This window comes from Podarcis melisellensis, assembly GCF_964234715.1.
Source record: "Podarcis melisellensis genome assembly, chromosome: 6".
In the NCBI taxonomy this organism is placed as follows: Eukaryota; Metazoa; Chordata; class Lepidosauria; order Squamata; family Lacertidae; genus Podarcis; species Podarcis melisellensis.
In genome coordinates this window covers 40,775,157-40,789,330 of record NC_138538.1, presented here as the reverse complement: position 1 = coordinate 40,789,330, position 14,174 = coordinate 40,775,157, and the positions used below count along the sequence as shown (strand labels likewise).

The following is a 14,174-nucleotide window of genomic DNA, read 5'->3' as shown; positions in this document are numbered from 1 at the left end:
GAGCTCCGGGCTCTCCTCGCCCAGGCACGCCACACGCGCATACACGTGCCGATCCAGCCACTCTCTCTGCCCAAGGTAGGAGGAGGGGGCGCGGGGTGTCCTTTTAGGCTCCCCTGACTCTGTTCCCAAGATTTGGGCTGCTCCGGAAGGTGCAAGCTAACTTTCAGTCTAGGGGGAGGGGAGCGAGAGAGAGATGGAGATCATGACATCAGTCGTTCAGCCACGCCGCCGCACCCGAGCAGGGCTGTCTAGTGATGGCAACGGGTTTGGCGTGGGCGCATGGCACGGGCATGGCACGGATGCCAGGGAAGGGGCTGCCGGTGCCAAGGGAGAGGTGCCCAAGAGCGTCGCCAGTCAGTGACAAGGGAAGGGTTGGCGGCGGGATCGGGTGCGGTCCCTGTTGAAAACGTGTTTATCTGCGATGCTTTGCAAGGGGTGTCGGAAGAAGTGGTGGCAGGAGGGCCCAGCTTTTTTGCTTTTCTGAACCGGTGCCACGTAGGTGTGACCAAAGAAAGCGGTGTCGAAACGAGCACCCACACCTGAACTGGAAGAGATCAAGGGCAGGGAGCGAAGCAATAGGATGGGATCAGTTTGAGTTTTCCTACTGCAAGCAGAGTCTGTCTCCTCATTAGGGCTCCAGAGAGAAGGGAGCGCTGGCTTCTGCTCTGTGTGGGTGTTGTATTTTTCTCTCTCCAAGGCTATTAAGCCACTTTGGACACCCACCCACCCTTCGTAGAGCAGTATGTACAGTAACTGTAGAAGAGGCTGTTGGGGTGGGAGGGGGGCTACTTGATGGGATGGCCTTCAGGTAACAGAACGGATAAGTGCCCAGACAGTCCCAATCTTTACTGATTTTGTATTTCATTCGGATCTGGAGCAAACCCAGACAACTTTGTGACCCACCAGGCTGAATGGAGCTCCTTAGTTTTGTAAGGTAGCCCATCAAACACTAGATCACTCACTTGGTTTTTCTTCCTGCCTGGAAGTTTACTAAGAGCCGGGGGGGGGGCGAGAGGAAAGTTGTCAGGAACCTGGGAGGCTGCACTACTTGCCTTCATTTGACGAGATGGGTGACAAGTTGTGCAAGCCTGACCTATGCAAGTTTCAACTTCTTCGGCGTCAAGGCTAAATGAATGAGTTGCTAAAACGACAGTTTTAAATATGAGAGCTGTTTGCCCTTTCTATCCAGAGCATCTCTGCTTGTGATTGCACCAGATCCATCCGGCATCATGTCCAACCATCTGCTAATGCTCCGACCCAGGCAATAAGATGCCATTCTAGCCTTTGCATTTCACAGCTTGTCTGTAAAGAGTGGGGCCGGGGCCAAACGCCTCTTCTCTACACCTGTTTGTGTGTGCTGTGCATTGACAGCCTGCCAACTGAGGCTAGTGCAACATGCTTTTGAGAAAGTGGGCTTTGCTGCTGTTTTCTGAAAAGCCTTCTTCCTCAGTAGGTGCCACTGGGTTGTTGTTTCTTGCAGCTGAGTGGGCGAGAGGCAGCTTGGAGGCTTGCAGCTTCAGCCATCGCTTTCTGGATCAAATAACTGAAGTGCTTGCATATTCTAGCATAGACCACACACTCCAGAGCTCCATGATCAGGCATTTGTTTGTGATGCACAATTTAAATAAAAACTTGTAAGGTCAGCATTTGGTTTATGCTTTTCAATTCAATAATAATCAGTAAACATATCATTGCCAAAGGAGCCATTTATTTGTCTAATTCCTCCTGGTAGGTGCTAAGGCTTTGATCCCAGAACCTGTGGCACCATGAAGGCAGCAACAGATCCCTAACCCTCTACTCCAGTAGAACGTGGTCTCACTTACACAGTCCACAAGACTCTGCAAAGCGTCGGGGCATTATAACACCAGCCTCCTTCCTCTTTCCAAGCCAGGTCCTGCCTGCTTAGCTGCTAGCAGTTGGATCACTGTCCTTTACCCAGACCACATTTCACATAAACCCTTGTGGATTTAAACTGAACATATTTCTGCTCCCCATGCAGTCACTGGCCCATCTGGCTACAAGCAAAGCCACCTGGTCCATTTCTCTTTACTTATATACACACAGCTGTTAAGAAGGCTGCTCTGAATAAGTGGGGAAGGGGGCAGAGGATGAGAAAGCATGCTGAGACCAGCCTGAAGTATGAATTAACTTGAAAACAACACAGATGCTTGTGAAAATACATTGCATGGCTGACTGTGAAGGCGGCACTGATCGTATGGGAGCCCTGAACAGATAGCTACTATTGCTGTGATTGATTTGGCCAGTGATAGTTTAGCCGATTTGCAAGCAATCCAAAGTGTAAAGGAAGGTGACAGACTGGATGTCTGAATCTAGAAAGTCCAGCATCTTTTTGTTCATTCCATCTTGTCTCTTTCTGATCTAGCAACAGGCACACAAGTGGCACATGGTCTATTTAGAACTGCCAACTTACTCCTGTATGTTTAGCAGGCAGATAAGAGACAGTTCAGGAAGTGGATGTTTTCCTAGTGTGGTGATACAGTGTCAGGCAGGAGAAGCATCGCCTGCTGGTTGTCATTCTATCACAGCGGTTAAAAGCACAGGAGCCATGTCTCAAAATAAGCACTGGCAGCTCTAAGCTTCTTCTCCCATCTGCAGGATCAGAAGCAGGTTTTCCCCATGAGTTTTTGATTGTGGGTCATCTGTTGTAAATGATTGGGGTTGAGAGGCAGGTATTACATATGTATTACCCCAACTCCAACCCACTTCCCAAGTGTTATTTATTCTTCAGAAGAAATCCTGAAATATGCAACCATTGTCATGGTATGCTTCCTTGATTTTTTTTTTTAAAGGAAATAATTCCCTTTCTCATCTAGTTTTTACATCAGAGATTGAGTAGAGTGGAAAATTATTGCTTGAACTTCTCTTTTGCCTCTTGGGAGCATTATTAGGAGTCTAAACAAGAGGAGGTGAAAGTTAAACAAAAAGTAAGTGAGAAGCAACCTGTGACTTCCTGTGTCTTTGCTCTCTTTAGCTAAATCTGCTTTAGCTGGTGGAGGTAAGTGAAGTGGATGTAAGTTAGGGTGCCCATTTATGCATCACCAAAGAAGAGAGAGCAAATCTGCATAAACTTTGCATGTGCTCATTTAATATACATAGATGCAAATTCAGAAATGATTTAAATAGAAACCAGTGTAGAGGGGAAGAATGTGACCAACTGATTTGAGTGCCTGGTCGTTCTGCTCTGCTGTTTATGTGTTCACTGTTGATGGGAACTTTAAGGACCTTCTTCTCTATAAAATGGACTTCGACTAGACAGCCCTTCAAGTAGAGCAGGGGTGGAGACCCTGTGGTTACAACTTCTATCCTCCCTGACAATGGGCAATGCTGACCGGGGCTGAAGGGAGCTGGTGTTCAACGAGGGCCATGGGTTCCTCACCTCTAAAATACAGGGCATCTTTAAATACTGGTCTGTCCTCTCTCAAATAAGACATATGACCACTGTGAGCAGCACTGCAGGAATGAGTTCTGACATAATTGAGTTTAGGGTCGGGCTTAGAGGAAGAAACTAGACAGGATCCTGGACCAAAAATAACAGCAGCGCAGCAGAAAGTTGCTTGCAGAATATTGAGGGAGCCTAAACAACAGTAGCATATGACTGATGGCATTGGTAAAGAATGACCAAAAAAAGGCACTATGGATTTGTACATGCTCACTGTTAGAAAGCTGCTAGCATATGGATAGAACTAGCAATTGTCGGATACAGACTGCAAAACCTTTGTTCCTCATACTGTGATAAGAGTGCTTGTTTCACCTACCTTTCTTGGGATCTCTAGTAGCTGTTCTCCACTTGGAATCAAATGACCCTTCATGCTTTGTGGTTGCTGAGGAATGGCAGCTTTCTTCTCTTATTCAGTAGGGGTTGGTGAGGTTTGTTCCACTGGTTTCATTAGCTAGGTATGAGTGAGGGTTTGTTTTGTAGAGGCAGGTGTGAAAGGTTGTGCAGATTGATGGGATATTATGTGGAGGGAGTACCTTCACTTATGTGGACTACAACTGAGAAAGGGAAAGAGAAAAAAAGGGTGTGTGCATTTTATTTTTAAAAAACCCTCATGCCTGGTAGGATGATGCATAAATATGAATATATGCACAAAAGGGAAAACATTTTTTAATTTTTTAAAAATGCATAATTGGCTACAACCCTACGTTCAGGCCGCAGAAAGTCTGCAGAAAGCAGAGGCTAGGAGTGGAAGAAAAGCAGATTTTAGAAGTCTTCTCATATTATCGAAGCTCTTGGGAGCCCACTAGATAGCGGCAAGCTGCTGAACCCATAGCGTTACAAAATGGTCAGAGAGCTTGATATCTTATTAGAGCCCACAACTCCACCATTGGTAATGGGTTCCCTTGAGGTGGTGCCCTTAAGAATGAGTGCTGAGAGAAAAATCATTGCCCCGGGCAACATTGAACCAGCCATGTGCCATTTCACTTGCTTTCTGAGCTTCACTCTGTGTCCCATAGCAGAGACCTTTCCCTTATGCAGTTCTTGTTGCCTGTTATTTATGATGTTGCATGAAGGTAGATTAATGAAGGAAAGCCTCAGAGTGAAGCAAGGGCCTCACGTATGTAGCAGGAACAAATGCTTCAGAACTAGGATATCTAAAGGGAGCTTCTTTGAGGCTTTTTGTTCCAGCATGGGAGCAGACAGGGGGCGTTCAGCTAGCTCTCAAGCGGATACTGCTGTTGCTTGCTGCCTCATCCTAAGGTGTTTCCCTCGTTGACACTGATAAGGGAGACTTCTTTGCCAGCAGTTCGTACAGAGTTTACAGGGAAGAGACTAGATTCTCTAGGCATTGCAGGTTAAAGGAAGAGGCAGCAGGGAGCTTTCTACTTCAGCTCCCAGCCAGCCAGGCCAAAGAGGCCAAAGACTGGTGACTGTCCTGGGAGTTTAAGGCTGTCTATTGGGGTGTTAAGAGAGCAAGTCCACATTCCCATAAATTCCATTTAAGCCTATCAAGGCCCTGCCCTCAGCAGTGGCCAATTATGATAATCATGTTGAATCTTCACTATGAGAATCATAGAAACATAGAATTGTGGAGTTGGAAGGGACCCCAAATGTCATCTAGTCCAAAGAGACTCATAATCTATTTCTCATTTGGCTTCTAGGTTCTGCCGTTGTTTTTGTAGCCTTGTTTTGTATTAAAAACTTACTGCCTTGTCATTCATTGTAACTAAGGTTTAATGTTCTGCACCACACTATTTTGCTGTTCACTCTTGGTTTCCTTTACGTTTTGATTATTCCAATTTAAGGGACACCAAAGACAGGCCTAAAATCCCTGTGTGTTTTTTTTTTTTAAAAAATTATTTAATATTTTCTTGGTTTACAAAAGTACATGCCTTGTCTCTTTTTTCAAGTTGTGCAGTCTTTTCTACAGATCAGTTACATTTGTTATGAGACATTAGTGTTGAATACCGAATAAGGTCAGGAAGAAGAGTGTGTGTGAGAGAGATGGTTTTGCTAAGCCATTGTTCTTCCCTTCCCTTGCCTGCCTCCGCCTTCCTTGCTCACACACCCACTCCAGGTCTGTGAACAATTCCACCCCACTCTCCAATATATTCACCAAGCACCATTGCTGATTTCCTTGAAGCACCTCGTTCAAAACACAGCTCTATTTACTGAGAATTTTGAAGGACTCTGGTTATGAATAATCCTTGGACTACATTTTCTGTAAGATTGTGCTTTTTGGTTTATGATTTCTGAGACAGGAATATTGTTTGTTGTGAACGATTTAGATGGGTTTTTAAGAGGAAAGATTTGATGCAAGCCTCCTTGAACGTTTACTTACTGCAAATAGGAAGTCAGAATATACATCTTTTAAGTGTAGTCCAAGCAGTGTTTCTTATCCAAGGAGACCACAGTCCTGTTGTGGCTTTATGATTCGTCTTTCCCCCAGCTCCTTGTCCCAGCTTTATAGGGCTGGAGCAGGGAGAACACTAGTGCCTTGAAACTGGTCTATGTAGGCACTAAGAGAGTGTAGCATGCCATGTGTAAAACAGCCCACCCTCCTCTCAAGGCTGTAAGTAAGCACACAGTTGTACGTAAGCACACTTACATGGCAGTAAGCCCCATTGAGCATAGTGAGGAAGCATGCATAGGATTGTATTGTACGGCTGACTCACCTTCTGTAATGATTCCTGTTAAACAGGCTTAGCTTATAAGAGAAAATAGTGTTTCAGAGACAGTAGTTCATTAGGAGGCCTTTCTGGAGAGCTGCAATTGTGGCTCATTACTTCATAATGCTCCTTCCTGACTGGCAGATACTCCTTGCCCTACTGGCACAGAATATCCCTGACATTTCTTTTCTGGCTCCTTTCCTTAATTGATTTCTCTGGGTTTTGATATGCTGCGTTTTGATGCATTGCCTTCCATATTCTCCTAGTCATTGTTAGAGGATGACTAATTCCCTCCCCTCCCCCCTTTCTCCTACACCATTAATTTTTGTGGTCTCTTCTCTGCTGTGTCTTCACTCTGTCCTTGTACTCATAAAAAGGTAAACAGAGACCTTAAGCAGATGAAGCCCTGGATGGTCTCTGTCCCTGGTGGCTTATAGCCTTCGTATTTCTCTCTGTTCAAGTCAGGCATCCATCGCTGCTGGAGCTCAATGTCAGGGCAGATGTCTTGATCAGAAGATTTGACAGTAAAGTAGTTTTTTTTGGGGGGGTTCAGCCTCAATACTTGCTTGCTCCCCTGAAAAAAATAATCATGGATGCTTTTCCCATTTCTTGCAATTGTCTCCTAATTGCAAGACAAGGCAATACAAAGTATATATATATTGTTTTTTTAGAGATGAAAAGAAGTGTAGCATGCCCAGGAGTTTTACCCAGAAACTGTAGCAGAACATTTCATTTCACATTTAATTTGTATACCGCCATGTGATGGGAAGGTGTATTTAGTTGTCATGTATTGTCAGATGATTAGCAGGTGGGAGGCTGCACCCACATGTCATAGTTGGGCTGTGGGGTCTAGGAGAGGGAAGCATCCAGTCCTCTGGCCAGAGCCAGCTCCTTACCCCTAGTGTGTCTGAAGGCTCTCTCATTGGTGAAATGTTCCCACCTGTTACCTTCCCTTCCCCCTCAGCTTCCAGACAGCAATTGTCCCATTGCAACCACAAATAAGAAACCAGAATCTGTTTCAACTTGTGCTTCAAGTTATCTGTTTCAAGTTATGCAATTTTTAGTGCAGTTTTAATATTTAGGGTGAGATGGAATCATTTTATTCCTTTGTTGTTCTTTTCTATTGTCATCCACGTTGAATATCTCCAAACAGAAAAGGGAGAGGGATTTTTAAAAATATATAAATATACGTGTTTTAATGTGGATGTCCAGATACCATTAGCATGCACAGGGATTGGGTACTCCATGGTCTCTTTCTCCAAACTCCAACCAAGCCAGTTTTTGCAGTTCTTTATAAATCATGAACAGAATTTCCCATATTAGCTCCTAATCTTACTAGACCTTTCAATCCCAGTACTAGGTGGAAATCTGAATTGCTATTTGTCCTGCCAGTGAAGGTTCTGTGAATATCATTCACTATTGTAAACAGCAAGACAGGGGAATGTTTTTCTGAGATGTTGTAGGGGAGAACCTAGGAATCTGTTTTATACCTTTGGATTAATAGTCCATCTATTGTTGGCACTGACTGGCAACAGATTTCCAGGATTTTAGGCAAGAGTCTTTCTCTGCCCTGCCTATAGATTTCAGGGAATGAATTGGGAATCTTCTGCATGCAAACCATTTGATCCACTACTGGGCCATGCCCCTTCCCTCTATTATCTCCTGTGCTGGCATTTTTGACCCAGGTGGGATTAGCACCACCAACTTGCTCAAGGCAGGGATTTAGGAACACTTATTTCTGGTGTTCACAGAAGCTGCTTCAGTTTTGAAGTTTCTGCCTAAAGTTCATCACAGCAGCACTGGAGATACTTTCTGCATTCCTTGCTAAGGCTTGTATTGTTCAACACTTTCAGCTCTCTAATCCTTCTGTACCGGATTACCAACACAACTCCTTTAGACTAAATATGAAATACCTCTGAAGCACCTCTTTTTATTTCATCTTAGATATCCCGTAGATATGTGGAAAGTATGTCAGCATTTGGCCTGAGATATCTAAAACACAGGATTGGTCAGTTTTATTTGGGTATACCTTCATATCAGAATAACTATCATCATCATTTATAGCCCACTTCTTTCTCCAAGAAGCTCAAGGTTGTTTACATGGTTCTCTCACTCCACATTTAAGCCCAACAACAACCCTGTGAGGTAGACTGGGCTGGGAGGGACTGGCAGGTCCGTGGTCACCCAGGGAGCTTCCTGGCCAAGTGAGGATTTGAACCCTGGTCTCCCAGCTCTTAGTCCAACACGATAACTGCTACACTACACTGGCTCTCTTCTTATTTCATAGGAAAGATTACATGTACTGTAGGTCAATTTCTGAGAGATGTCCTCAAGTCACAAAGCTCTGCTTTTGTCCCAAGTCCCAAACTGGGTGGTGATGATAATTTTTCATGGTACTAACATATTCTCATGAAATATGGCTGACATAGTCCACATTTCTCACCTACCTCCACCACATCTCCAACATTATCCAAGTAGCCTTGTAAGGTTCCTGTAGCTCTCCTACAAATCATAGCAAAACAGCAAGAATCGTACTACTGTAACAAAACACAACTCCACCCAACCAATCTAAACCTGTTTTTATATCCCTGAATCTGATAAGTTGATCCTTAAAAGTCAAGGTGATAATCCCTTAAAATCAGGTTTTAAAACTGAAAATTGAAAGTGTTCAAATTGTAAAACGAAGTCAAATTTGAATTATATTTCTTCCCACCTGATATTGAAGGGTTGGTGGTGTCAACAAATTCCTAGCCAGATGGCAATCCTGGCACATTAAGACTGCAGTCCTATGCACACTTGCCTGAGAGAATGTCCCCTGGCAACCAATGGGGAATGCTAAGTAGGTATAAATCAGAGTACACCAGGGGTAGTCAACATGGTGCCATCCAGATGTTTTGAACTACAGCTCCCATCAACCCCAGACAGCATGGCCAGTGGTCAGGGATGATGGGATGATCCATACTATCGGGCACCATGTTGGCTAGTTCTGCAAGATGTATTTTCTTAAGCTCTTCTTAAACCTTTTCACATTCTTCAATAAAGTTGATGCCTTATAGCTGTTGAGGAAGCCAGAAGCCAGGAGGCATCTATCAGTAGCTGAATTTGATCAGCAGTCAGTATGCATTAAGGAATTAAGAAATCAGTTACCTATAGTACGGCGTGAGCAACGCCAAAAATAAGTCATGGATGCATCTTGGAACTATTTTATGCATCGAAAAACAACTATAATACATAGCCAAGGAGAGTTAACAAACAGCTTTAGGTTCTGCCATTCCAGCCAGAAAAACAGTCACCAGGAGCCTGCCAAATGGCAGCAGCAAAGAACAGCTGAGGGTCTTGTGAAGAAAGGCAGTGTTGCTAGCATAACATTAAGCGAGGAGCATGGAAGCTACATCCCTTTTATTCCTCAATTCATTGTAGATGCATCCTGCGCACTTATAAAATTAAGACCCTACACTCTTCAGATCCAACCCATCGCACATCAGTCAGTTATTCAGAATAACTCGGTGTCATGTGAATTTTATTAATATCAAAATTATGATCTCTCACTCACACGCATGTCATCCAGAGGGCAATCACTGTTGACTCTGCCAAGATGTTGGCAAATCATCATGATGGTTCTGTACAGAAACTAATGCCAAGGCCATCTCCTTGTGGATTTGCTAAAGCCAGAGCTGTCTCCCCCAATGTCTAGTTCCTCAATACATTTAACAGCACAAGTCCTGTTGGTTTTAATAGGACTAGCTTCCCATTACAGGAGGTGGGCTTGGACTTGGGGTGCTACACTTTACCATATTTACCGAGGAAGAACATAAGCTTGTTATCTGTTGGATAATCATAGTTTAGACATTAACCTGCAGGAGAGGCAAACTACTTCCATATGGTGGCATTTCTGAAATACAGATTACCATTCCATATGGCACATTTTCAGTTAGGAGGCAATCCTGGAAGCCTCACTTCCACCTATGCATCACAATGCAGAGAGGTATCTCAGTGTCCATCCTCATTCAATCTGGAACTGATTCCCAATTCAACAAAGAAATCAGTGTGTGGAAGCAGCTTCCATATGTGTTATCCCTCTTGTTGAACCTGGGCAATAGTTACTGTAGCATACCTATTTTAGTGATGTTTGCTAAAATAGCTTTGATATGTGGCTTAGATGAATCATTCTGATGACTTTGAAAACACTATATCTTTGGGCAACAGTGATGAGCACTGAAAGGAAAGCAGTGTTGTCCCATGTTTCAGAGCTTGGATTGGCTTATGATGGATATTGGAATGCTTTCTTCAATATTCAAATACACAGAGTGATACAACTAGGGTTTTTTTAAATAAATAAATAAATAGCTAGCTTTTGGAAATTGAAGAATGAGATTTTTAAACCACCATTGATTCTTTTAAGGTTTGCAGGATTGCCATCATTTTATTATCCCAGGTCTTGGGCTGTCCTTTATGGGAGAACTATTTCTTGACCTGTTTTGAACTGTCCTTCCTGGAGGCTTATCCACACTTCTGTTTGCCCGGCTACTTTCCCCTGGGAAAAGCTGCAGTTTAGCACTGAAACAGAGCAAACGGCAGCTGGGTTCTCCGTGGATTGCCATTTGCTCTGATTTATCACTAAAGAATGGGTTTTCCATGGGAAAGTGGCTGGGCAAGGGTAAAACCACTCAGATCTGTGCCTGGAAAGCACAGGACAAGCAGAAGACAGCTCAGACCCATGCTTTCTAAGCACAGGACAAGTGGGTGTGGACAAGCCCCTAGGTTTACTTGTTGGTTGTTTATTTGGGTGCTTACTCTACAGATTTGGCCGGATTTCAGTTTGCAGGCATCTAATCAAATTAATTTGCGAAAATTCAGACATGATTGACTAGGGTCAGTCAAATTTGCCAGTATGTAGAGTGGCTGTTGAAGAGGATCTTAATAATGCCAGGCTACTTCTAGCACTCGTTTGATTGTGAATCTGAGCTGGGAACTGAGCTCTTGCATTCTGCTGCTGCGTCGCCCCAGGCCTTTTCACATGAGTGAGAGGAAACCCAAGAAAGAATTTTCCAGCCATGTGATCCTTTCTTTTGGGGGAGAGGGAGGGAGCAGAGAGGCTTTCACTTTCAGCAGCGGACATGCCTTGAAACTGCAGTCAAAGGGCAAATTTTCAAGGGTAATGCTCAGCACTTGCTCCACATACATTAGTGCTCTGTTGCGACCACATCCCATCATGTAGTCAAACAATGAATCAGTAAAGCCCAAACCCCCAGTCCTAGACCAGCCATTAATGAACATACCACAGCCCTACAGGGTATTGGCAGTAGTGAGCAAATAGAAAATGGTTGGGCTTACGCCATATACTCTCTACCGCATACGATAACAAGCTGTGCTTTCACCTATGTAAAACAAATGTTCCAATTATAGTATTGCTAAAGGATATGAGTAACACATCTCTAACTCAGCAAAGAGTTGCGGTGCGAAACCTTTTGGGCCATTGTGTAAATTGCGAATAACAACGCAATATAATAAAATATTTGTGCCTACAGGAGCATCCTGATTTGTTGCAATCAGAAGCTGGTGTTGTTTATCTCTGCTCACAGAAATCCTGATTGAAATATTGTCATTTCTTAGATTTACATCCTGCCTTCCTCCAAGCAGTTCAAGGCAGCCTACACAGTTCCCTCCCTTTTTTGGATCTCAAAACAACCCTGTGAGGTAGGTTAGTGAGCAGAGAGTTAGTGAGCAGGGATTGGACATGGATCTCGCCAGTCCAACACTCAAACCACTACAGTACGCTGGTGCATAAAATACAATATCATTTGTGCTTTAAGAGAAGCAGGTTTGGGAGTTGTCCAAGATTTTCAAGGAGGTTTCCATTTTGCCAGTTGTTGTTGTTTAGTCGTTCAGTTGTGTCCGACTCTTTGTGACCCCATGGACCAGAGCACGCCAGGCACAACTGTCCTACACCACCTCCCGCAGCTTGGTCAAACTCACGCTGGTAGCCTCGAGAACACCGTCCAACCATCTCGCCCTCTGTCGTCCCCTTCTCCTTGTGTCCTCCATCTTTCCCAACATCAGGGTCTTTTCCAGGGAGTCTTCTCTTCTCATGAGGTGGCCAAAGTATTGGAGCCTCAGCTTCAGGATCTGTCCTTCCAGTGAGCACTCAGGGCTGATTTCCTTAAGAATGGATAGGTTTGATCTTCTTGCAGTCCATGGGACTCTCAAGAGTCTCCTCCAGCACCATAATTCAAAAGCATCAATTCTTCCGTGATCAGCCTTCTTAATGGTCCAGCTCTCACTTCCATACACCACTACTGGGAAAACCATAGCTTTAACTATGCAGACCTTTGTTGGCAAAGTGATGTCTCTGCTTTTTAAGATGCTGTCTAGGTTTGTTATTGCTTTTCTCCCAGAAAGCAGGCATCTTGTAGTAATCAGGTATTTTGCCTGAAACACTAAAACTAGCAAATTTCAGCAGCAACTCTGGTTTGAGCCCTTTGAAATGTAAGGGACTTTGGAATCTGGGGCTTTGATCCATTTCTGGCAGTGTTCCTCACCATCAGTTGCAGATAATAGTAGTTTATTATTAGTAAAGTAGCGGGCAAATGATTGGCTGTTACTATTTTGAGAATAAGGAAACAGAGACGGAAACAGCATCAATTATTTCATGGCCTTTACAAACAAGAGAGGTAGAATAGGAATCTGCTGCCTTTGTACTCTTTTGCAACATCTCTTTCTTGTTAGCAAATGAACCTTTGCATGGCACAAGCCCTTGTACCCCTGCTTCAACCACTTCAACAGCATTGGAATAGCCCGGTTATTATGGGATGCTGCAGCTGCAGCAAAGAACAAGACTCCTGCCCAAGTCTTCTGCTGGTCCCCTGACTGGAGGGGTTTAAATGACACTCATCCATTCTGGTTTAATAGATTGCATAGCCATCATTGCTCAAGACAGCCTCACAGCTCATCCTGTAAATACCCTCTCCCTGGTTGTAGGCTGGAGGCTGATGAAGGAAGGGAGGGAGGGGAGAAGCACGGTACTGCCTGTAGCCCTGCAGGGTGATGAGCGAGGGCTTCCCTCCTGCTTGTCAGAGCAAATCAGAAGAACTCAAAGTGGGCGCACGTGTGAACTTCGTGAGGAGCAAGGGAACGTGAGCAGAGATGCAGGGTAGTACTGATGAGAAAAGGCAAGGTGATAGGGAAAGCTGAGGGCTTGGCCTGACACAGGTGCACTTGCCTCCCCAGGGAATGTTGAGCATGCATGTGTGTGAGTGACAGTGAAAGGCAGAGGAGAGATGCAGTCCTGGCTGTCTGGCGGAATGAGGAGGCATTGCTAGCTTTGGGGGTAAAAGAGCATTGGGATGTGACAAGAAGCAGTCCAGAAAAGTTAGCAGTGTTAGCGGTGGCACTTTTGGGGATGAAAACACTCGCAATACAATGTTTAATGTTTGAAAGAGAAAAGTGTCGGAGCTCAAGTAGGCCTCGAAGCCACAAGCTCTGAAGAAGCGTGACATGTGCATGCATGCTTGTATGCACAAACATGCAGCCTGCTTGTGGTTACTCAGTGGTGTGAGGAAGGCGCACTTGCAGATGCTTAGAAGCCATCTCATCTTCACTCTTGCAGAGCTGAGCCTTGATCTTGCAAACGGCTTCTGGGAGTGAGGCCCATTTCACAGCACCACCGTCAACTTTAAAGACCCATGTTTATCATTCTGTGGGTCAGAAGTAGTTTTGTGTGTGCTAAAAGGAATAGAATATCATTACTACGGCTGCAACATTTAAACAGCACAATCCTATACTGAGGTAAATCTGGCTGGATTCATTCCCACCTAAGTGGGATTGCAGTCCCAATTAGTTAGATTAATCAGTTAAAGCCTTCTTGATCAACTGAAAAGCTGTCCCCAATTAACTGGGTAATACATTTTTTAAAGTCCCTTATTTTTTAACTTAAAGATGTCTAGGAATTGCAACCGGCATGTGCCAAGCTGGAAAGGGTTTTTGAAGGGTGGTTACCTCTTCTAAGATGGCGCCTGCTGCAGAAGTGTATACAAGCCCTGCCTGAA

General features: G+C 44.3%; 1 protein-coding gene across 4 annotated transcripts in view; it reads left to right on the top strand.

Annotated features, from left to right (window-relative positions):
• CNTN2 (contactin 2) overlaps positions 1-14,174 on the top strand; it is a 59,743-nt gene that overhangs the window by 571 nt on the left and 44,998 nt on the right. Inside the window, exon 1 of one of the 4 annotated variants that reach the window (XM_081916315.1) lies at positions 6-75. The exons of the other annotated variants lie outside the window; for them this stretch is intronic. The gene's annotated coding sequence lies outside the window, so the exon portion shown is untranslated. Of the gene's footprint in view, positions 1-5; positions 76-14,174 lie in introns of those variants that run through there. 4 annotated transcript variants of the gene reach the window in all.